Below are 24,298 nucleotides of genomic sequence, written 5' to 3'. Positions count from 1 at the left end.
AATTAAAAGACATAAAATGCCTAAGTGGGTAAAAAAATGATCCAACAATATGCTGCCTATAAGAGAATCACTTTTGGCTTAGAGATATGCATAGACTGAGAGTAAAGAAATGGAAAAAGACATTTCAAGAAAATGGTAACTTTGGGGAAAAATGCAGGGATAGCTATACTTAGACAAAATACAATTTCAACTAAAAATAATAAAAAGAGACAAAGAAGGTTATTCTATAATGATAAAGGTGTCAATGCATCAAGAAGACATTAAAAATATTTATGAGCAAAAATCAAGGCATCTAAACATATAAAGCAAAAAATAACAGAGCTATAAAGAGATTAAACAGTGATACAGTAACAGTTGAGGACTTAATATTCTACTCTCAGCAATAAATAGATCACCCAGGCAGAGAATCAATAAGGAAACAGAAGATTGGACAACACTGTGGACCAAATGGACACTAGCAAAGATATACAAAACATTCCACCCAACAGCAGCAGATTACACATACTACAAGTGCACATGCAACATTCTCTAGGATAGACCATAGTTTGTCCACAAAGCAAGTCTTAGCAAATTTAAGATTAAAATCATACTAAGTATCTTCTCTAGCCACAATGGCATGAAACTAGAAATCAAGGAAATCCAGGTAAACTGGAAAAAATACTGGCAAAGCAAATTCAGCAGCACATTAAAAGGATCATTCACTGTGAAGTAAGATTTATCCCTGGGATGCAAGGATGGTTCAATATATTCAAATCAATCAATATGATACACCACATTAATAAAATGAAAGAAAGAACCATATGATGATTTCAATAGATGCAAAAAAATCATTTGATAAAATTCAACATCCATTCATGGTAAAAGCTCTTAAGTTAAGCATAGAAGGAATACATCTCAACATAATAAAGTGATTGTATGACAAACCCACAGCCTGTATTATACCCAATGGTGAAAGGTTGAAAGCATTTCCTCTAAGATCAGAAAGGTGACAAGGATGCCCACTATCATCACTCCTATTCATACTAGATGTCCTAACTAGAGCAATCAGGCAAAGGAGAAGGTGAAGAGGAAAAAAAGGGAGAAGAAGAAGGAGGGGGAAGAGGAGGAGAAAAAGGAAAAAAAAAAGGAGGAAGAGGAAGAGAAAGAGGGAGGAGGAAAAGGAGAAAGAAGAGAGAAAAAAGAAGTATGAGAATCAGAAAGAAAGAAACAAAATTATCTCTGTTTGCAGATTACATGATTTTATACATAGAGAATCACAAGGACTCAACCAAAAATCTGTTATAAATCATATATAAACAACAAATGGGCCAAATAAAAAAATCAAAAGAAAATTAGAAAATACTTTGAGATAATGAAAATGAAGACACAACATATCAAAACACACAAAAACTTATGGGATGCTGCTAAAGCAGTGCTTAGAGGGAAATTTATACCTTAATGCTTGTATTAAGAAAGAATAAACATCTTATATCAATAACCTAAACTTTCACCTTAAGATCCTGGAGAATGAAAAACTAAAGCCAACTAAAGAAGAGAAATACTAAAGATTAGGGTGGACATTAGTTAAATAGTGAATAGAAAAACAATAGAGAAAATCAATGAAACAAAACTGACTCTTTGAGAAGAAGAGCAAAATTTACAAATCTTTAGCTTGATTGACCAAAAACGAAAGAAAGAAGTCTCAAATTAGTAAAATCAGAAAAAAGAGATACTTTTATTATTGTTTATTATTTTTTGTTTTTATTGTTTATTATTGTTTATTATTCTTTGTTCTAGCTTGCTTTGCAGATATTGTGGTTTTTTTTAAACAAATTAAAGGTTTGTGGCAACAGTGCATGAAGCAAATTTATTGGCTTCTTTTTTCTAAAAGCATTTGCTCACTTTGTATCTCTATGTCACATTTTGGTAATTCTCACAATATTTCAAACTTCTTCATTATTATTACATTTGTTAGGGTGATCAGTGATCTTAGATGTTATTATTGTAATTGTTTTAGAGTGCCACAAACAAAATCCATATAAGACAGCAAATTTAGTTGGTAAATGTTTTGTGTGTTCAGACTGCAGATACGGTGGAAATAGCAAGAGACCTAGAATCAGAAGTGAAACCTGAAGGTGTGACTGAATTGCTGCAATCTCATGACAAAACCTGAACAGATAAGGAGTTGCTTCCTATAGTTGAGCAAAGAAAGTGGTTTCTTGAGATGGAATCTGCTCCTGGTGAAGATGCTGTGAAGACTGTTGAAATGATAAAAAGGATTTAGAGTATGACATGAACTTAGCTGATAAAGGAGTGGTGGGGTTTGAAAGGATTGACTCCAATTTTGAAAGAAGATCTACTGTGGATAAAATGCTATTAAACAATATAGCATGCTACAGAGAAATCATTTGTGAAAAGAAGTCAATTATCAGCAAATTCTGTTGTTTTCTTATTTTAAGAAATTATAGCTACACCAACCTTCAGCAACCACCACCTTGATCATCAGCAGCCATCAACACTGAGGCAAGACCCTCCACCAGAAAAAAAGATTATGACTTGCTAAAAGCTGAGATGATGGTTAGCATCTTTAGCAATAAAGTATTTTTTAAATAAGGAATGTACATTGTTTGCTTGTTTTTAATGTGAAATACATTAAATCCATTTCAACATAGATCTCATACTAAAACTTATTAGAATCATGGTTACAGAATACAAAGTAAATGATATAAATCCAAACAATATAAAATAATAAAATAACTAAGAAAAATCAAAGAGTTGGGAGAAGGGATATGGGAGAATGCATATTGCTTTTAAAGACATAATATTATTGCATACTTAATTATCCACAGTATAGTGTAAACATAACTTTTATAAGCACTGGAAAACCAAAAAAATTATTTGACTCACCTGATTGCAATATCTACTTTATTGCAGCAGTCTGGAACTGAACCCACAATATCCCCAAATACTCCTGTAGAGGGAAACACCTTCAACCTGATGAAGACTATCTATGAAAGCCCTAAGCTAGCATCATATATTTAATTGTGAAAGACAAGATGCTTCCCACTAACTTCAGGAATAAGACAAAGATGTCCACTCTAATCACTTTTTTCAATACTTTATATCTCCCTATTCAGGGGAGAGTCTGCTACTCCCTCTGCCTCTCTCCCCAGCTTGTGCTCTCTCTCTCTCTCACTCTCTCTCTTTTAAATAAATAAATAAAACCTTTTTTTTAAAGAAAGAAATTTAACTAAGGGGATAAAAACATATGCACAGAGAACATCAAAACATTGCTGATAGTACTAAAGATCAAATTACATGGAAAAAAATTTCACCTTCAGGGAACAGAAACCATAATATAAGATGGCAATATCCCCAAATAAATGTACAGATTCAGTGCAATACATGTTAAAATTCCAGCTAACATTTTTGTAGAAATTGAAAATGGATGACAAAATTCATATGAAATTGCAAGGGGTACAAAATAGCCAAATCAATCTTGAATAAAAAGAGTAAAATAGGAGGATGTGGAGTCCCCAATTTCAAATTTTACTATAAAACAACAGTAATCAGGACAGGGTGGTATTGGTACAAGAATAGACATACAATCAATGGAATAGAGTTGAGATTCCATAAATAAAAGGATGTATTTGTTGATTTTTTACAAGGCTACCAAGACCATTCTATAGAGAACAACTAGTCTTTCAGCAATGGTGCTGGGACAAGTAGACATAAACATGAATGAATGCTAACTTGACACAATACACAAAAGTATTTGAAAGTGATCCAAGACTGAAACTATAAACTCTTAGGAAAAAGAAAAAATAAGGCTAAATATTCCTGATCTCAGATTTGTCAAAAGATTCTTAAATATGACAGCAAGCATAGGAACAACAACAAATAGATAGATTTCATCAAAATTAAACACTTTCATGCTTCAAAGGGTGCTATCAGCAAAGTAAAAAAGCACATTATAAAATGTGAGAATCATATATCTGAAAAGGGACTTGAGTGTAGAATATGTAAATAATCCTTACATCTCAATGAGACAACAAAATTTAAACGCAGGCAAAGTATCTGAACAGACTTTTCTGAGAAAGATCTACACATGACCAATAATCACATGAAAAGATCCTTGATATCATTAATCTTCAGGAAATGCAAATCAAAACTACTTAGATATTACCTCTCATGCACTAGGATAGCTAGAATAAAAAATCAGATAATAATAGATATTGGCAAGGATGTGGGAAAATTGGAACGCTTTTACACTGGTAGTGGGATTTTAAAATGATGCGTCCTCCTTGGAAAACAGTCTGGCAATTTCTCAAATGATTAAACATAGAGTTACCATGTGACTCAAATTCTATTCCTAAGTACATATACAAGAAATGAAAATATATGTTCACACAAAAACTTGAACATGAATGTTTTACAGCAGGATTATTCATAGCAGCCAAAAGGTAGAAACCAGTCAAATATCCATTGACTGAGGAATAACTGATAAAACATAAAGTATTCACACAATGGACTATTACTTAGCCATGAAAAGGAATATAGAACCAATATTAATGCAATGCTGTATCACTGACCAGTAATATCATACCAAGTGAAAGAAGACAGTCACAGAAGTCCACATACAGTAAGTTTGTTCCATTTATATGGCATAGCTGGGACAGGCAAATCTGTGGAGACATAAAGTAAATTAATGAACGCTTAGGGCTGGAGGGGAAAAGAGGGATTGTGAAATGTGGGGAAGATGATAGCAAAAGGATATAGGGCTTCTTTTGAAGTGGTGAAAATATTCTAAAATTGTCTGTGGTGATGGCTACAGAAGTCCATGAGTATAGTATAATCCATTGACTTGTATACTTTAAATGGGTTGAGTGCACTGTATGTAATTCATATTCTGGTAAAACTTACATTTTTTTTAAATAACTTTTTTTTAAAAAAACAGTTTTTATTTGGATAGAGTTGACACAATATTACATTAGTTTCAGGTATACAACATAGTGATTCAACTTCTGTATATGTTATGTATGCTCACCACAAGTGTAGCTACCATATGATACCATATAATGCTATTATAATATCATTGATTATATTATTTATGCTGTACCTTTCATCCCCATGATTTATTCATTCCATAATTGGAAGTCTGTATCTCCCATTCTCCTTCACTTATTTTGCCCATCCCCTCAACTCCTTCCCCTCTAGCAACTACCAGTTTGTTCTCTGTATTTATAGTTCTGATTCTGCTTTCTGTTTGTTTCTTCATTTAGAACTTAACAAAAATTTTAAAAAGAATGAGACATTCAGGTAAAGAAGGGAGAATGTCTATGTAGGTGGCACAGCCAAGGTGCAGAGGGAAGAGTATCTGCAGAGGCAAGGAAAGGAAGCAGACATCTAAAGGTCTTATTTAGTGCTAATGAGTTCAGATTTTCTCTAAGAGAATAGAATAAAACTAAAAAATTTTAAACAAGGCAGTGACTTAATCAGCATGCTTTTTTACTACAAATTGGTAGCATGGTAAGGACTGGTTTGGTAAGAAGCAAGATTGGAGGTAATAACTCCCAATAAGTAACCCAAGAGAGAAGGGATAAGGACCTGAATTTAGGTGATATGAATGGAGAGGAAAGGGTATACCTTAAGGATATTTCAGACATAAAATGATCAGATCTTGATATCTTCATGTCAGCGATAAGGAACACTGGATAATAGAGAGGACTCTCAGGACTTCCACGTGACAGGGTGTATGGTGAGTGCTTTGGCTGAAGGTGTCCTGATCCACCCCCTCAGACTCCATGTGCATTCTCTGTGCCTTAATGGTTGCTGCTACTCAAGGGAAATTAACCTGGCTGTGGCTTATTTGTGAAAGGAATTTAAGTAGCGAATGCAGTAGCAGCTAAGTAACAAGGTATATAGGAATGTGATAGACAGGACATTGACTTCATATCTAAAAGTCAGTAAGAAGCAACACAGCATATTGGCAGCTTGAAATTGTGTCTCAGTGGCAAAGAAATGAGTCAGTGATTTTAATTACAAAGGCTTATCAAGAAAATGTTCTCAAATAGCCATAAAGTAATCAGAAAAGTGCATTCCTTTGTTTATTCTTAAAACCCTTTTGAGTCAGTTTGCAGTACTTTAAAAAATATAACATTATTAAACAGTACATTTAAAAAATATATTGAACTATCGATGTATAAATTACAGTTTCATTTATCATGTCAACCGATAATTTAGAAAAAATTTCCAGTTTGAGCAATGACATAATTATTACCATATTCCAGAAGTAGATATTAAAATTTATGGATATTAAGAGATTCAACTATTGAGTGGTAAAATCAGATCTGAATTTCATGTGTTCTAGCACCAAACTCCATGCTCACATGCTCTTTAAGTGATATCTTACTATCTACTTATCCCATGTATTTTTATTAGCCAAATATTTCTTTTTAAAAATAAGGGACAGCCAAATATTTCTTTTTAAAAATAAGGGACAGTAAAGTTATCTAAGATTTGCTTAAATATAAGCCTCTTAAATCATTTAATTTTGTTCTATTTAAAGTGATTTGAGAGACTTTATAAATGTAGTCAGGTTGTAGTTACATTTTACTTTCCCTAGGAAAGCCACAATTAGGTCTATTGTTGGCCACACATGTTTCTCCTTGTCTGCTTTCACTTGTGTAGACAGAAAATTGAGCTTTTGTAATGAAAAATAATTTTCTATGGAAATTAAACTCTATTGTAGTTCAAACATACTAAGTAATGGAAAGCATGCCTTACAGATGGAAGGAGGCATCTGAGGATTATAGCCACCATTCAGAATCAACATGGGTGGCAATATAAGCATTGTCTTTCTCTTTATCAACAACAATAATCAGCATTTTGAAGCAAAGAATAATTTACTATTTCTATTAAAAACCCCTTAGGAGATCTTGTCTTAAGATTGGGAGTTAGGTTTTCAGAACTGCATCTTGAAAATCAGTATCTCCAATTTTTGCCAAAACAGAAATCATAATGGGCAGGTAAGTAACAAAGGCGGGTGGTTTTCCAAGTTATGGATAGTATTGCAAGTGGAAGTAATTAGGCCTATAATATATTCTATTATAAAATAACACCTCTTGGACAATAAGTGAATGAGAAGCCAGGTAATTTTATCTTGGCTAATAAATGAGATGGCTGTCATGTCTTTACGTCCAATCAGTGCCCCTTTCCTGGAGATTATCTTTCTATGCTTCCAGAAGCTCTTTTATTGTTGTTGGAATCTGCCTGACATCAGTCTTTTTACACTTTGACCTAATTTTTACATTACATCCTTTATTTTGTGTAGACTTAAAGAAGTCTCCCTCACACCCTCTTTAGTCACAAAAGGGGACAAACACTTTTATTATCTATCTAAGTGATCTTGAGAAACCACATTTAACAGCTAAGGTCTCAGTTTCCTCATCTTTACAACTGGGGGAGAAATTCAGAGACATCAAACAATGTAGTGCAGTTGAGGAATGGAATTTTGCACAATAATTTTCTAGATATTTTACATTTTGATACATAGCTCTCAAAGTCTTTGAGATTAAAACATAGACTTCAGTGCATTTATTTTAAAAGAGGATGTAGTTATAAATCTCTGACCTATATCAAATATGGGGGCATTCTTTTATGGTTTGTTTTCTCCATCATACATGACAGCAGCTTCCCTGAGTTCACCATTGCACCCAGGTACCAGAGATATCAACAGAGCTCCAGCGATAAACTGTAAACTGGAAAATCTTTCCACTTTTCTTCTTCTTTCTCCTAAGGTCACTTCAATTTTGTGACCCAGAGGACTAGCCAGTATAGAGATTATATTTCAAATAGTCTGTTAACATGCAAAAATTGCAAATGCTTACCTGTGGTACAGTAAGAAAGACTGGAATATCACAATAATAATGTATGTAGCTGGTGCCATCCGATGAGTTGATGTGTCAGAAAGAGGAAGGCACAGACATAAGCATTCTTTATGTATACATTTCTGATGAGGCTGTGAAATGGTTCACATAATGTGCATCTTTCCTTGCAAAGTATAGTGGCACCAACTAAAAATAAGCTGATATAGGATCCTTACCTTTGAAATAATGTATTTGCACAACTCCCCGAGGTAGTATGCACATAAGCCCAATGCTTGTTTTCCCATCCCACCTACTCCTAATTGTACTCATTTGCTAAGTGAAATAAGTCAAGCAGAGAAAGACAACTATCATATGATTTCTCTCATCTATGGAACATAAGAACTAGGATGATCGGTAGGGGAAGAGAGGGATAAAGAAAGGGGGAGTAATCAGAAGGGGGAATGAAACATGAGAGACTATGGACTATGAGAAACAAACTGAGGACTTCAGAGGGGAGGGGGGTGGGGGAATGGGATAGACCGGTGATGGGTAGTAAGGAGGGCACGTATTGCATGGTGCACTGGGTGTTATACACAACTAATGAATCATCGAGCCTTACATCGGAAACCGGGGATGTACTGTATGGTGACTAACATAATATAATAAAAAAATCATTAAAAAAAAAAAAAAGAAAGGTAAGAAACACCAGTGACAATTTGGCATGCAAATAGAGTTTTGTTACTTTATGAATGTTGAATGTGCCAGTTTTTTAAAGTTGTATTTAGCAACTGCAAACTGGGCTCCTGATGGTTTCACATGGGTAAAGCAATTTTTTATCTGAATCCTTTCTGTCCCAAGAGAGCAGCATCAATACTCTGTTGCTTATTTAGTACCAAATGAGATTTATGCAAATCTCTCATTTGTATAGAAATCTAATGATTTTAGGGTGTCATTATTTCTAATTCTTGGTGCGTTTTGTTATCCTGGTTGATGGAAAAATAACTGCTTAACCACACATGCTTTCCTTCAAGATTGACTTTTTCCAAAGTAGCCATGAAGTGTATCATATTTCAATATAGCCTATTATTAAGTGCATTATTAAAGTAACATTCTTCTTTTTTAAGATTTTATTTATTTATTTGACAGAGAGAGAGAGAGAGCACAAGCAGGCAGAGCAGCAGGCAGAGGGAGAGGGAGAAGCAGTCTCCCTGCTGAGCAAAGGGCCTGATGTGGGGCTTGAACCCAGGACGCTGGGATCATGACCTGAGCCAAAAGCAGATGCTTAAGTAACATTCTTCTAAATCACCCTGAGAGCACCCTGCTTCCAAACCTTCTAGGTAGTGAATATTATACCAAATCATTCCTTTAGAACAGTGATCTCTTAATGGCGAGAGCTGGAAGAGAACAGAATATACCCTAAGACCATCAGGGAGGTCTTGGTCAAATTCATTCCAATCGGATATAAATGACATGGTCGGGTAGTGTTAAAAGATAAACTAAGGCATATTAAAATTTTAAGAGTTTGAGCAAAAATCACTTTGAACCAGATTATGCCAAACTGGGAGTGGTTAGGAGGACTTCACCAATAGAAGGCAGAGGAAAGATTTATATAAAGAAAGTGTGGAAGCAAAGAAAGGAAATTATTTGATTGGTTATAGGTTCAAATGTCATTGGCTATTTGTGATTGGTTGTCATTAGTGCTTTAATTTTGTAACCTTGAGGCATTTATAAGCTTAGATTTGGGCCACCAGGGCATTAGGAGTCTAATGGACTCCTTGTTCAATTAATTGAACAATAGGAGTGACTCTCATAGTCCCCAAGTGGGTGTAACAGTGAGATAGACTTCCAAACACTGAGAGAGGCTTAAAACTTCTTCAAATGGGGGCGCCTTGGGCTCAGGGTATGATCCCCGTGTTATGAGATCGAGCCCCACATCAGGCTCCTCCACTGTGAGCCTGCTTCTTCCTCCCCCACTCCCCCTGCTTGTGTTGTCTCTCTCTCTGTCAAATAAATAAATAAAATCTTAAAAAAAAAAAACCAACTTCTTCAAATGGTAAATTTCTTGGGTTTTTGCTTTTTTTCCCTGGGAGATATAATTTCACAATAAAAAGTATGGGAGCAAAATAATTAATACATTCTAGGCATCAATTCTGTGGTTGTATCCAGCCATCATTCCGTCCTTCACTCCTTTTCTCCTTTTTTATCTTTATCTTTCTTTTTTAAAAAGATTTGTTAATTAATTTATTTGACAGAGAGAGAGACAGTGAGGGAGGGAACACAAGCAGGGGGAGTGGGAAAGGGAGAAACAGGCTTCCTGCCGAGCAGGGAGCCCAATGCGGGGCTCAGTCCCAGAATGCTGGGATCATGACCTGAGCCGAAGGCAGACACTTAACGACTGAGCCACCCATGTGCCCCTGCCTTTATCTTTCTTTTTTCTTCTTGGTTCTCTTTCTTTTTCTCTTTCTTCGCATACATGTTCTCTACTTTCTTCTTCCTCTCCTGTCTTTATCCTTCCCTCTCTCTTTCTCCTTTTCCTTCCTCTCTCTGATTTCCTACTTTTTCCATTTGACATGTGGGTTGCACCACAGTATGGATATTTAATAAGAGGTGGAGAAAAAAAAAAAAAAGACATACTGTCAGATCATGCCTCTCATAGTCCACAGAAGAATTTCTCGGTTTTTTTTTTTTCCTTTCCTGTAGGCACCTAGGGAATTTTATTTTATTTTCTTATTTTACTTTATTTGTAGAGGTGCTCTGCAGTAAAACCAAACACTAACAGACAAATGAATTAGGGAAATACTCTTGTATCTCCCTTTTTAATTAATCATAATTTTCATGAACAGGCTCAAATCTTTGAAAAGCTAGTACTAAAGATGGATGTTATTCCAGATGGATGGTGTTATAAACCCGTTTGACCTTGAAGCTTCCCCCCCCCCAATAATTCTTAGGAATATTACAAAGAAACAATTTTGGAAAATGTCATTGTGTTTAGGTCTCCTGGAGAACAATGGAACAAGGATCTATCCATTCTGACCCTCAACACATTATCCAAGAAAAAGAACACATTATTACAGTGGAAGGTAGTAGTTCCTGAGTTTTCCAAAAGTTTGAAATTTGTTTTTCAAATCAAGCTGAAATTCTGCTTCCTAAAGAGTCTATTTACCTCCTGGTACAATTTTTGGTCTACTTGTCCTAAATCTATGTAATCTTTTTTCTACATGGAAATTATTCAGACATATAAAAACTTTATGTTATCATTTTACTGAATGAACTCTCCTCTTAGCAAAACATTACTGATTCTTCTTCCTACAGATGGCATAGTTTAAAATTTTCCTTGCCACATTTTGTCACTTCCCATGTATGCAAACATTATTTTTATAAATATATATTTTCTCTATTTGTAACTATTTTCACTTAATCTATCAATTCGATTAAAAGAAATGTTTATTGAGTGCCTTCTAGGTAAGCGGCAGTCCGCTAAATTAAGAAACTCACACATATAAACACAGGATGACATATAAGTACACAATTTATAATCTTTGCTGAGCAAAGGTGAGATCAGCGTTTAGCATGCATTCTTACCTCCTCTAGTTCCTCTTCCCTCTAAAATGTTTGCCTACTGAAGAACATAAAGGACAAAAATGTACCCTCCACATATTTTTGCAGTAGGAGTTCGAGATGAAAATTAGATTCAACAATTACTTGAGGTTCAGCAGATAAAAATGAAAAGAAGCCCCTATTCTGCCTTCTTTTGCTGTTTGTAGCTGTAGAGCAAGGTCATGTAGGCATGTTTTCTGTATATTTGTTGCCTTCCTTTGCTTTTCTTTTTCTTTTTTTTAAAGATTTTATTTATTTATTCGACAGAGAGAGATAGCCAGCGAGAAAGGGAACACAGCAGGGGAGTGGGAGAGGAAGAAGCAGGCTCATAGCGGAAGAGCCTGATGTGGGACTCGATCCCGTAACGCAGGGATCACGCCCTGAGCCGAAGGCAGACGCTTAACCGCTGTGCCACCCAGGTGCCCCTGCTTTTCTTTTTCTGCCACAGTATTCCAGAATCTAGCTTCTCTTTGCTGGCTGTCAGGAAGGAAATAACAATATTCAGATTTTTTTTTCTTTTAAAGCTTTATTTATTTATTTACTTACTTATTTATTTTACACAGGTAGAGAGAGAGCACAAGTGGGGGGAGGCGCAGAGGGAGAAGCAGACTCTCTGCTGAGCAAGCAGGGCTCAATTCCAGGATTCTGGGATCATGACCTGAGCCGAAGGCAGATGCTTACTGGACTGAACCACCCAGGCGCCCCCATACTCAGATTTTTTTTTTTAATTTTATTTATTTATTTATTCGATAGAGATAGAGACAGCCAGCGAGAGAGGGAACACAAGCAGGGGGAGTGGGAGAGGAAGAAGCAGGCTCATAGCGGAAGAGCCTGATGTGGGGCTCGATCCCCTAACGCCGGGATCACGCCCTGAGCCGAAGGCAGACGCTTAACCGCTGTTCCACCCAGGCGCCCCCATACTCAGATTTTTAATGCTGGTGACCAGTTTCATTAGTGGTAGAGAGGAACACATGTCTGCAATATGAAGAAGCTGCCTTATTCTCATTTCTGATTCTTGGTATTCAGTTATACTATTGTGTTCTTGACCTCAATGTCTCCAGTAGTAACCTCCAGACTCTTTAACTTCACACCAGTGCCATAGGTAGTTCTTCTGATGAACTAGTTTTGGAAAACTTTCTCATCCAGCCTAAAACCTGGTCACACATTTATTCCAAAGATTTAGTAAGCACAAATGTATTACATTATTTCTTGCTTAAAATACCTAGAGTGAATTTTGTTTCTGATACAAAATTTGGATTAATAAGGTATTTGCTACCAGAAGCAGTTAATGTTCAATACCTTGGATGAGGGAAATGTGAGGTGGTTATCCAACTAGAAAAGAGATAAAGGCAGTGAGGATTTATATGCTGTTGAATAATTAGAGTCTGATGGTCCAAGATGTGTGGCGGAAAATGCAACTCAAATTGTTGCAATTGGTGTTGTTGTTTTCTAGAATGAATCACCTATCGAAGATAAAAATTTAAGAAATCAATTTACAGCTAGAATAGAAATGGAATCTATCAATCTTAAGGTTGGCCTCAGCTTAACTCTGGAGTGTTTAAAAAGAAGGATGATTTGCTCATGAATCAGGCAGCATAGTTGTGTGGATGCAAGTTATATAAGCCTCAACAGCATTGACTTCCTGAACCTAAGGATAGTCTAGCTAATGTGACTACGATTGCCCAAATTGTCAAGAGATGAGACCAATGCTGAGACCCCAATATGGAAGTTAAAAATATAACTTATCCCTAAATCAGGACACTTTTAAGAGAGAAAGGATAAATTCAATAATTATTCCAGGTTAAGTGAAACTTTTTCATGCACTGGAAGGGGAGATGCCACCCATCAATAATATCAACATTAAATTGAATCCTGTTATATCTTGGAGAAAGTAAAGGAGACTTTTTCTGGATGTGAATTTACCTTCAGTTCTCACTATGCTACCACCATCATCCATAGAGATCCTGAATACTTTGTTCATCACTGCAGTGTTCCACACATTATTAACTCTGACATATAGAGTTACATTACAGAAGAAGAAATGAGTCTGTGGGTTCATATCCATTAGACACATTGTTTCCTATGTATTTGGGTCTTATAGAATGATTAAATGTGATATTTAAGACTCAGTTTTGGTACCTTCTGAGATTAGGGTTCCATTCCACAAGTCTCTCTGAAACAGTGATTAATATATACTGTGGTTTCTCTTATGGTCAAAGTACAGGAGTTGTGGGTCAGAAAGATGGAGGTGACATGATAGCAGCCACATTTCTACTCTAGTGATCCCCATACAAAATATTTCCTTCCAATCTTCTTGATCTCAGGGTCTAATGGTTACAGATGTTAGTATTTAAGAGCAGAATGTTTCCACCAGGGGGAACTGTAATGCTACCATGGAAAAATAAATTTACCATTTAGAATGCTAATGCCCTGATCCAAGAAAAAAAAAAAAGATTCCTCTGTTATCTGGATGCTAGATTTATATCAAGGCAAATATTATTGCAGTGATTAGGGAGACATTTATCTAGAGGCCAGAGAATCATCTAGGATTCCTCCTAGTACTGCCATATTTGGTAGTGAAAGTTTATGGAAAATAAGATCAATCTTGTTAAAGAAAACCTCAGACTTCTTAAAAATGAGGGGTTAGTAACCTACCTGGTTAAAAAAAAATGGTAACTTGCTTATTTTCTGGCTGGAGGCAAAGAACACATGGAACGGAGGGTCAGAAAAGGAATGATAATACCAACCATAGCCATATAAAGGAAAGATGGCATTAGTAGTCCATGGATCTTCTTGGTGTGTTCTGTACTTATTTATTACTGTCAATACATTTTTCTTCTTTCTTTTTGCCATTATTTTACATAAAGTATGTTAGTGGTGACTCATTTAAAATTTAGTTCTTGAGTTGCAGGCTATTAATTTGGAATTAATTAGAAAGGCAATGAATACCATCCAAAAAGGATGCAAAAACTAATGGTAGAGAGAAGTTGATCATGTTTTTATTTATAAATAGGAAACTTGCATTATGTTAGATGGAATGATAAAATTGATGTTACTTCTAGGGTTTTTTTTTTTAGGGTAAAATATGCTTAATGTAATATTTATCAGTCTAACAATTGAAAGTGTACAATTCAATGGCATTAAATGCATTCACAACTTTCTATAACCATCACCACTATGCTTAAAACTTTTTCATGATCCCCAACATAAAGTTTGTACTCACTGAACAAAATTCTCCACTCCTCCTCCCTGCCTCTGGTAGCCTCTATTCCACTTTCAGTCACTATGAATTTGCTTATTATAGGTACTTCACAAACATGGAATAATACAGTATTTGTTCTTCTATCTCGAGCTTATTTCACTTAGCAGAATATTTTTGAGGTCTCTACATGTACTATATATGAAAATTTCTTTCCTTTTTGTGGCTGGATATTACTCTATTGTATGTATACACCATATTTTGTTTGTAGATGGACACATTGGTTGTTTCAACCTTTTGGCTATTGTAAATAATGCTATGAACATTGATGTACAAATAACTGAGTTAATGCTTTCAAGTCCTTTGGATATATACCTAGAAGTAGAAATGCAGGGTCATATGGTAGTTGTATGTTGAACTGGTTTTTTTTAAATATTTATTTGTTTATTTTAGAGAGAGATAGAGAGAGAGTGCAGGGGAGGGGAAGGGCAGAAGGAGAGAGTCCTAAGCTGACTTCATACTATGCACAGAGCCTCACGTGGGGCTCAGTCTCATCCCCTTGAGATCATGATCTGAGTCAAAACTAGGAGTCAGATGCCTAACAACTGTGCCACCCAGGTGCCCCTTAATTAATTTTTTTAACTTTCTTTTTATGTTTTTATTTAAATTCCAGTTAGTTAACATACAGTGTAATATTAGTTTCAGGTGTACGACGTAGTGTTTCAACACGTCCATACAACATCCAGTGCTCATCACAAGTGCACGTCCTTGTCACCTATTTAACCAATCCCCCACCAACCTCCCCTCTGGTAACCATCAGTTTGTTCTGTAGAGTTAAAAGTCTGTTTCTTAATTTGTCTCATCCTCTCTTTCTTTCCCTTTGCTCATTTGTTTTATATCTTAAATTTCACATGAGTGAAATCATATGGTATTTGTCTTTCTCTGACTGACTTATTTCATCTAGCATAATACTCTCTAGTTCCATCCATGTCATTGACAATGGCAAAATTTCATTCTTTTTTGTGGCTTAGTAATATTCCATTGTATATATACATACCACATCTTCTTTATCCCTTCATCAGTCAATGGACACGGGTTATTGTAAATAATGTTGCTATAAATATCGTGGTGCCTGTATCCCTTCAAATTAGTATTTTTTATTCTTTGAGTAAAGACCTACTAGTGCATTGCTGGGTCACAGTGTAGTTCTGTTTTTAACTTTTTGAGCAGCTTCCATACTGTTTTCCAGATTGACTGCACCAGTTTGCATTCCCAGCAACAGTGCAAGAGGGTTTCCCTTTTCCACATCCTTGCCATGTATGTTGAACTATTTGAGGAATGACCAAGCTATTTTCCACAGAGGCTGCACCATATTACATTCCCCAGAAATGAACCCATTTTCGAATTCTCCATATCTTCATCAACTCATGCTATTTTCTTGTTTTTCTTAGTGTTGCCAACCTGGTAGGTGGGAAGTGGTATTTTATTGTGGTTTTGATTTACATTTCCATAGAGACTAATGATATTGAGCATCTTCCATGTGCTTATTGTTCATCTGTCAAATATTTTCTTTAGAGAAATCTCCATCTTTTACATTTAAATAGAGCTCTTATGTTTAGATCTTTGATTCATTTTGAGTTAATATCTGTATATGGTATAAAGTGTAGGTTTAAGTTCATCCTTTTGTATGTGAATAGTCAGTTTTATCAGCACCATTTATTGAAAAGACTGTGCTTTCCCCCATTTAATGTGCTTAACATTCTTGTCAAAAATCAGTTGACCACATATGAAAGAGTTTATTTATGGGATCTCTATTATATTCCATTGGTCTATATGTCTCTCCTTATGCCAATATCATTATGTTTTAATTAATGTAGCTTTTATAGTATGCTTTGGAGACAGGAAGTGTGAGCACTGAAATATTTTTGTTCTTTTCAAAGATTGTTTGACAGTTCAGGACCCCATACAATTCTCAGTAAATTGAGCATTGGCTATTTCATTCAGGTAAGAAAGAAATTTGATAGTGATTGTGTTGAATCTGTAAGTCATTTTGGATACTACTGACTTCTTAACAATATTAAGTCTTCCTATCCATGAACACAGGATGTCTTTCTTTTTATTTAGGTCTTCTTTAATTCCCTTTGACAATGTTTTTTACTTTTAAACATACATGTCTTTTATCTCCTTGGCTCCTACATATTTAAATACCTTTTGGATGCCATTGTAGATGAAATCGCTATCTTATTATTTTTTTTTATTGTTCATCATTGGTGTAGAGAAGCACAACTAATTTTTGCATTTGATCTTGTATCCTGGAATTTTGCTGAAGTCGTTTCTTAGCTTTGGTATCTTATGGATTTTTTGAGATTTTCTATTCATAGAATCATATAATCTTTCAGTAAAGATGGTTTAACCACTTCTTTTCAATTTGGATACCTTTTATTTATTTTTCTTGTCTAATATATCTAGCTAGGAATTCTGGTACAATGTTGAATAGATGTTGTGAATGTAGACATTATCATCTTATTTCTTAAGAGGAAAACTCTAACCTTTCATAATTGAGTACAATATTAGCTATGATTTTTTCACATATGGCTTTTTATCATACTCAGGGTGTTTCATTCTAATCCTAGTTTGTTGATTTCTTTTATCATGAAGTGGTATTGGCTTTTGTCACGTGCCTTTTATGCACCAATTAAGATCATTTGATTTTTTATTAACATGTTGCATTACATTGATTGATATTTTTATGTTGAACCATGGACAATTAGTTATGGCAAATTATCATTTCAATCTTGGATTAAAGAGCAAATTGTTGTTGGATTCCATTTGATATTCTTCAGTTGTGAATTTTTGCATCTTTGTTCATAAAGGATATTGGTCTAAAATTTTCTTTCTTTATGAGGTCTTTGGCTTTGGTTTCAGAACAATAATTGGTCTCATTGAATGAGTTAGATAGACAGTGTTCACTCCTCTTCAATTTTTTGGAATAGTTTGAGGGAGATTGGTGTTAGTTCTTTAAATGGTAGGTATAGGCATGCCTGGGTGGCTTGGTCAGTTAAGTGGCTGACTCTTGGCTTTGGCTCAGGTCATGATCTCAGGGTCCTGGGATCAAGCCCTCCATTGGTGGGGAGTCTGCTTGGGGATTCTCTCCCTTCCTCCCCCTCTGCCCTACCCTCTGCTCTCTCTCTCTAAAATAAATAAATAAATAATAAATCTTTAAAAAAATAATAATTGTTTGGTATAATTCGCTGGCAAATTAATCTGTTCCAGGACTTCTCTTTGTCTGGAAGTTTTTGGCTACTGATTCAATACTATTAGTATTTTAGTTGTATTGCAATTTTCTATTTCTTCTTGAATCAGTTCATGTAATTTGTATGTTTCAATACATTTTTCCATTCTTCTTGGTTATCTAATTTGTCTTTCTTGAGCCTTTTGAGCATCTTTAAGACAATTGTTTTTAAGTCTTTGTATAGGAAGCCTGGCATCTGGACTTCACCATGGATAGTTTCTGTTGATTTATGTTGATCTTTAAGTGGGCCATACTTCTGTTTCTTTGTTTACCTTATGAGTATGTTGTTGTTGTTGAAAACTAGACATTTGACTCTTATTGTGTTGTAATTCTGGGAATCAGATTCTTCCCCTTTCCCAAGATTTGTTTTCTTCTTTTACTTTCTTTCTCCTCTTTCTCTTCTTCTTTCTCTTCTTTCTTCTTTCTTCTTTTTCTCTTTCTCTCTTTCTCTCTCCCTTTCTTTCTTTCTTTCTTTCTTTCTTTCTTTCTTTCTTTCTTTCTTTCTTCTTTCTCTCTTTCTTTCTTTCTTTCTTTCTTTCTTTCTTTCTTTCTCTCTTTCTTTCGATTTAGCAAAGGAAATTGGTCTAGCAAAGGAAAATTTAGCAAAGGAAATTCTTTCTTCTTTTTCTCTCTTTCTCTCTTTCTCTTTCTTTCTTTCTTTCTTTCTTTCTTTCTTTCTTTCTGATTTAGCAAAGGAAATTGAAGCAAACATTATATCTACTTTTGCTATTTTTAATTATCAACAAGGAAATGTCATGGTGTGTTTTCTGCAGTGGAGTCTTCAGTTTCCTGGGTAGCAGACTTAGCATTTAAATATCCTGTCACCAGTAGTTCCATGAGTGTGGGTAGCTATGGCAGTTTTTTGGACTGTAGATTTGGCAGTGCATTTGTATTCAAGAGCTCTCGATGTCCCCCATTCTGGGTCACAGAAGAGTGTCAGTTTTCTGAGTGTCTGGAAATCTTATGAGATAGAGATAGCCAGAGTGAAGCTTACTCCTTCAACCTTTCTAATGGTCTCAGTAACCACCTCATTTACTGTATTAAATTCCTTCCCCCTAACCTCCTATGGGATCTGTTCCCTGAAATGGTTGTGTGATTGGTGTATATATGACAAATGAAACAAATAGATGTTATAATCTCTAGAAACAGCACAGAGAAAGAAGTGATTCATGCTATTGAAACAATTCTATTTGAATTATTAACCACACTTTTGAGTGCATCAGATAAATTACTAATGTTGGGCTCTGTTTTTGGAGATTTTGTTTCCAGATAGTGGTGGCATGGATATTTCCTTTATGAACTAGCTTGGTTAGAAACTCGGCCCAATAGGGGGCGCCTGGGTGGCGCAGTCATTAAGCGTCTGCCTTAGGCTCAGGGCGTGATCCCAGCGTTCTGGGATCGGGTTCCTCCGCTGGGAGCCTGCTTCTTCCTCTCCCACTCCCCCTGCTTGTGCTTCCTCTCTCGCTGGCTGTCTCTCTGTCAAATAAATAAAACCTTAAAAAAAAAAAAAGAAACTCGGCCCAATAAGAGAACTTTGCCCTAGATATTGGCAAATTATTTCCATGAACCATCTTTTTATTAGAATAAATTTTGACTTAACAGGAGTAGAGGAACGACTCCCTTGAAGTTACATTAATTCCCCAAAAGAGTTAAGTTATCTATGTTTATCTATGCCAAGAAAGCACAGGACTATACATAGATGTCTCCTGAAATTGCATCTCTTCAGTCCTTAGCACTGTGTCTGGCCACATTTACTGACCAGTAATTGTTAACAAATTTTACTACTATTTCTGTTTGTATTTTCATAAATCAGTGCAAAGAGTCCCTACTTCTCATATTCAGAAGTGACTTGTGTTTTTCACTAATTTACAAATTGGGAAAGAATAATGTAGGCTAATAATGCTCAGAATAATTTCTTTCTAATTTGGTATTGCAAAGCTCACAATTTCTGCCCAAAGGGCTTGGAGTAGAATCTGTATATTATGAGCTATTGTATGTTACTCTGGTGACATAATTAAGTAGAATGGTTGAGCATAATTTTATGAATTTACTGTTTGTTGTTATTTAATGCAGGTTATGTTATATTCCACCCCCAATGTCTTGTCCAATGTGTATCTGTAGGGGTGGTGTTGGTGCTGAATTGAGTATTACTATGATCCTAGGATTCATTTATCATTTTTGTTATACAGAGATTGTTTTGTTATAGTGAAATTTTATCCAAATTCATTATCCATATTCATTTTGATAGCCTTATATTTTGCAGTTTTTTTTCCTCATTTAATCCTCATGGCAACTCTGTAATTTAGTTAAATCAGTTGTCATTATTATCTCCATTTTACCAATGAAGATAGTAAAAATTATAAGATGAAGCAATTTACACAATATCACACAATTCAATATGATAGAGTTAGACCCTGACCTTCACCTCTTTATTCCTTGCCTAACGCTTTCTGTTATAATTATACTTCCTCCTTGGAGTACCTGACCTGATAAGTTATTGGTCTCCCCTCCCACTCATGAAGAGAAAAGACAAGGATGTGAAACTGAATAGGTGAGGGTGCCTGGATGGCTCAGTAGGTTAAGCATTGGCCTTCAGCTTGGGTCATGATCTTGGGGTCCTGGGATCGAGCCCCACATCAGGCTCTCTGCTCAATGGGGAGCCTGCTTCTCCCTCTTCCTCTGCCGGCCACTCCCCTACTTATGCTCTTTCTCTCTGTTAAATAAATAAATAAAATCTTTAAAAAAAAAAGAAACTGACTAGATGATACTGTATACCAATGTTTTTCCTGCCTTTCACTTCAGAGGCATAGAGCACCCAGGTATCAGTGTGTTAAGTGTGGTGGGAGAGGGGCTAGAAAGAAAGAAGAGAATGATAAAAGAAGAAACTGAGTAGAACAAAAAGTGTTGGTGCCTATAAAATGTTGCTATGGTTGATGTCAGAAAAATTACTGTCTGTGTTCCCTTCTGGGATTTTTATGGTTTCAAGTCACATTTAGGTCTTTAATCCATTTGGAATTTATTTTTGTATATGGTGTTAGAAAGTGGTCCAGCTTCATTCTTTTGCATGTAGCTATCCAGTTTTCTCAGCACCATTTATTGAAGAGACTGTCCTCTCCCCATTGTATACTCAATGGCTAATGTGTGTGTGCGTGTATAAAATATTATAATTATATATAATGTATATATTATATATTTATTATATAAATTATATATTACATTATATATTTATAATGTATATTATATGTAATGTATTATATTATATATAATTAAATATCATGAAACCATTAAAAAGGATGAGATCATGCTATTTGTGGCAACATGGATAAACCTAGAGGGTATTATACTAATTGAAATAAATGGGACTGAAAAAGACAAATACCGTATGATTTCACTCATTTCTGGAATCTAAAACAATAAATGATGAAAACAAACAAAAAGCAGAATCAGACCCATAAACACAGAGAACAAACTGGTGATTGTAAGAGGGTGGGGGAAGGACAGGAAAGATGAAGAGGAGTGGGAGATACAGGCTTCCAGTTATGGAATGAATAAGTCACAGGAGTAAAAAGCACATTTTAGGAAATATAGTCAGTGTCATAATAATAGTGTTGTATGGTGGCAGGTGAGCATAGCACAAGGTATAAGAAGCTGAATCACTGTGTTGTACACCTGAATCTAATGTAACATTGCGTTTCAACTATATAAAAATTTTTTTATTTTTTTATTTAAAAGTGATAGGTCTTGGGTGCTTGGGTGGCTCAGTCGGCTAAGCGACTGCCTTCAGCTCAGGTCATGATCCCAAGGTCCTGGGACCAAGTCCCACTTTGGGCTCTCTGCTCAGCAGGGAGTCTGCTTCTACTTGCTCTCCCTCTGTGTTCTTCCTCTCTCTCTCTCTCAAATAAATAAAGAAAATCTTAAAAAAAAAGTGATAGGGCCTGAAGAATTTCTTCAACTATATCTGAGTATACTTTAAGTGACAGAGAAAGGAAGAAAAAGTTTATGTGAAACATTATCTTTTCAAATATATATATATATATATATATATATATATATATATATATATATACTTATACTTAAATAAATAAATACTTACAAGGTTTGAGGTAATTTTAAGCTGAGGACTTTCCTTCTAAAATAACTTTGTGAAAATTAGAGAAAAAAACTCTCACAGCTAAAATTAACATAGAGTTGATGTCCCAGTTTCCAATATTTATTCAATATGAAGGCATTAAATATATCAAGCCATAAAATGAAGTCTTTTCTCAGCACACCCATGGTGTAATCTGAACTTTTAAATATGCCTCCTTACCTGCTTGTTTCTCTTTGGTTTATACACAACCTTTTTCTTTAGGTATCATAAGTGTTTTGCTCAATCAATGAAGTTCAACAAATGCTTATTGAAATTATACCATTACTCAAAAAAAAAAAAAAAGGAAAAGGTCTGTAGAGTAAAAAAGACCATCTTAGACTAAGTATTTGTCAACCTTTTACATATATATCTTTTAGTATACAGATACATGTATATAAATACGTGGCATATATGTTATATGTGATATATATTATTCCTTTTACTTTTCAGTTTTTAAATTTTATATTTAAAATTCACCAGAAAAGTTATTTTGTTTATGTTCTCACTGGTGTTACTTGTATGGTATATATATATATGCTTTTCTATTATGATTTCTTGCTTTTTTCAGTCATTTCTTACTTTATTCAGGTCTTCCAGATCTATTATTTCCCTCTTTGTTATACATATCTCACTGAATACCTTCATATTCTTGTGCATATTTTCAGTTCTACATTATAAGTGGAGGTATTTGAGTTGAGATACTGGTTTGAGATAAGAGCAAGTTTATAGCCCCTCAGGCAGGATTTTAAAGAATGACATGAATTCAAGAGTTTACCCTGGTCTACGGACTACTCCAAGTAGAATTAAGCAGACCATGGCCACTGATTGAGGATCACTCAGGGCACAAAATGCTCTATTTCCAAAAGGGAGATGAGAAGACCAGAAAAGCCATGTGTTCAGGCTTGCTTGGTCTATATTTAGAAAAATCTATACAAGGAGAGCACATTAAAATGGGGGTAGGCTGTGTAATCCCAATAACTGAAATCACTAGATGCATATATCCCTGCCCTGCCCCCCAGGTGTCTGTCTGGGGACCTGCTGCGTCAGCACACCCTCTCCTCCAGACAATGCTGAAAACACGCTGACACACATTTCGTACAATTTTCTTTTCTGTTTATTTTCTTTCTTGTGTATGTGCCCATGCTATTATCCTTCAACAGAAAAGCAGAATGTCATAAGACCTCTCTTTCTTAGACATCTTTAAATCCTGCCTCCCTGAGATTAACCATGTTTATGAATCATAAATTGATTCATAAAATCATAAACATAGACATGATTTTATCTCCCAGTAGATTTATATTCAACCTATGAAATTGGTCTGCCCAAAAACTTGTTTCCATACTTTTATTAATTTTGGCTAAATGGTTGCAAGTCCAAAGGCAGTGAGAGATTAGCTCTCTCATACATAGAGTAGAAATAAATCACAAAAGCACTTGGCAATCCTCCATTATCTATTCAACCAGACTGCCCTTGTGTTGACAAACAAAGGTAGCTCTTGCATATGCATTTGCTTTTACAAAAGTATTTTTAAAAACTAATTTGAAAATTCTAATGATTCTTTCCATAGCTTATTTATGTTTTATTCCACAGGTTAGGAAATTGTAAATAAATTTTGAAAATGCTTTGGTGATTGAAAATGCATTACTGAGAGAACACTAATTAGTAGAATTGCTATAGATTGTTTTTCCAAAGTGAGCACTTGACAACTGCCTGTTATCTGTACTCTATCAGCTGGCTTCTGAGAATATAGTGTACTATATGGAGTCACAGTTCAGGTACTGCAGTGAAATTACATAAAATTGGATAACCAAAAGCTATCATTTTGGTTCTAAGACTGATTTACTATAATGCAGAGATTAAGATTTTGAAGCGAGATAAAATAGATTTCTACAGAGAACTTTCCAGTCCAACCCCTCCCCATACACACAACTCATATCACATATTCCTTATAAAACCTCTTGTCTTTTGAATATAACATGTTAGAGGTCTAGGCTTTGAAAATACAGAAATTAATGAACAAAGTCTTTATAAGAGCAGATAAGAACACAGAAAAAAACAAGGAATCACATGTAGTATAATTTCATGTCCAAGAGGCTCTGAAAAAACTGAAGTTACAAAGGACTGGAGGATGACCATCATGGTGTGGTGGTAGCTATAGTTTGAGAGCGATTAGAGCAGAACTCTGAAGAAGTGGTTAGTCAGGAGAGACTCAAATGTGTGTGGGTGTGATTCAT

The sequence above is a fragment of the Ursus americanus genome, chromosome 9 (genome assembly GCF_024610735.1).
Source record: "Ursus americanus isolate L20-20 chromosome 9, mUrsAme1.1.p, whole genome shotgun sequence".
In the NCBI taxonomy this organism is placed as follows: Eukaryota; Metazoa; Chordata; class Mammalia; order Carnivora; family Ursidae; genus Ursus; species Ursus americanus.
This window is presented reverse-complemented; position numbering follows the sequence as displayed.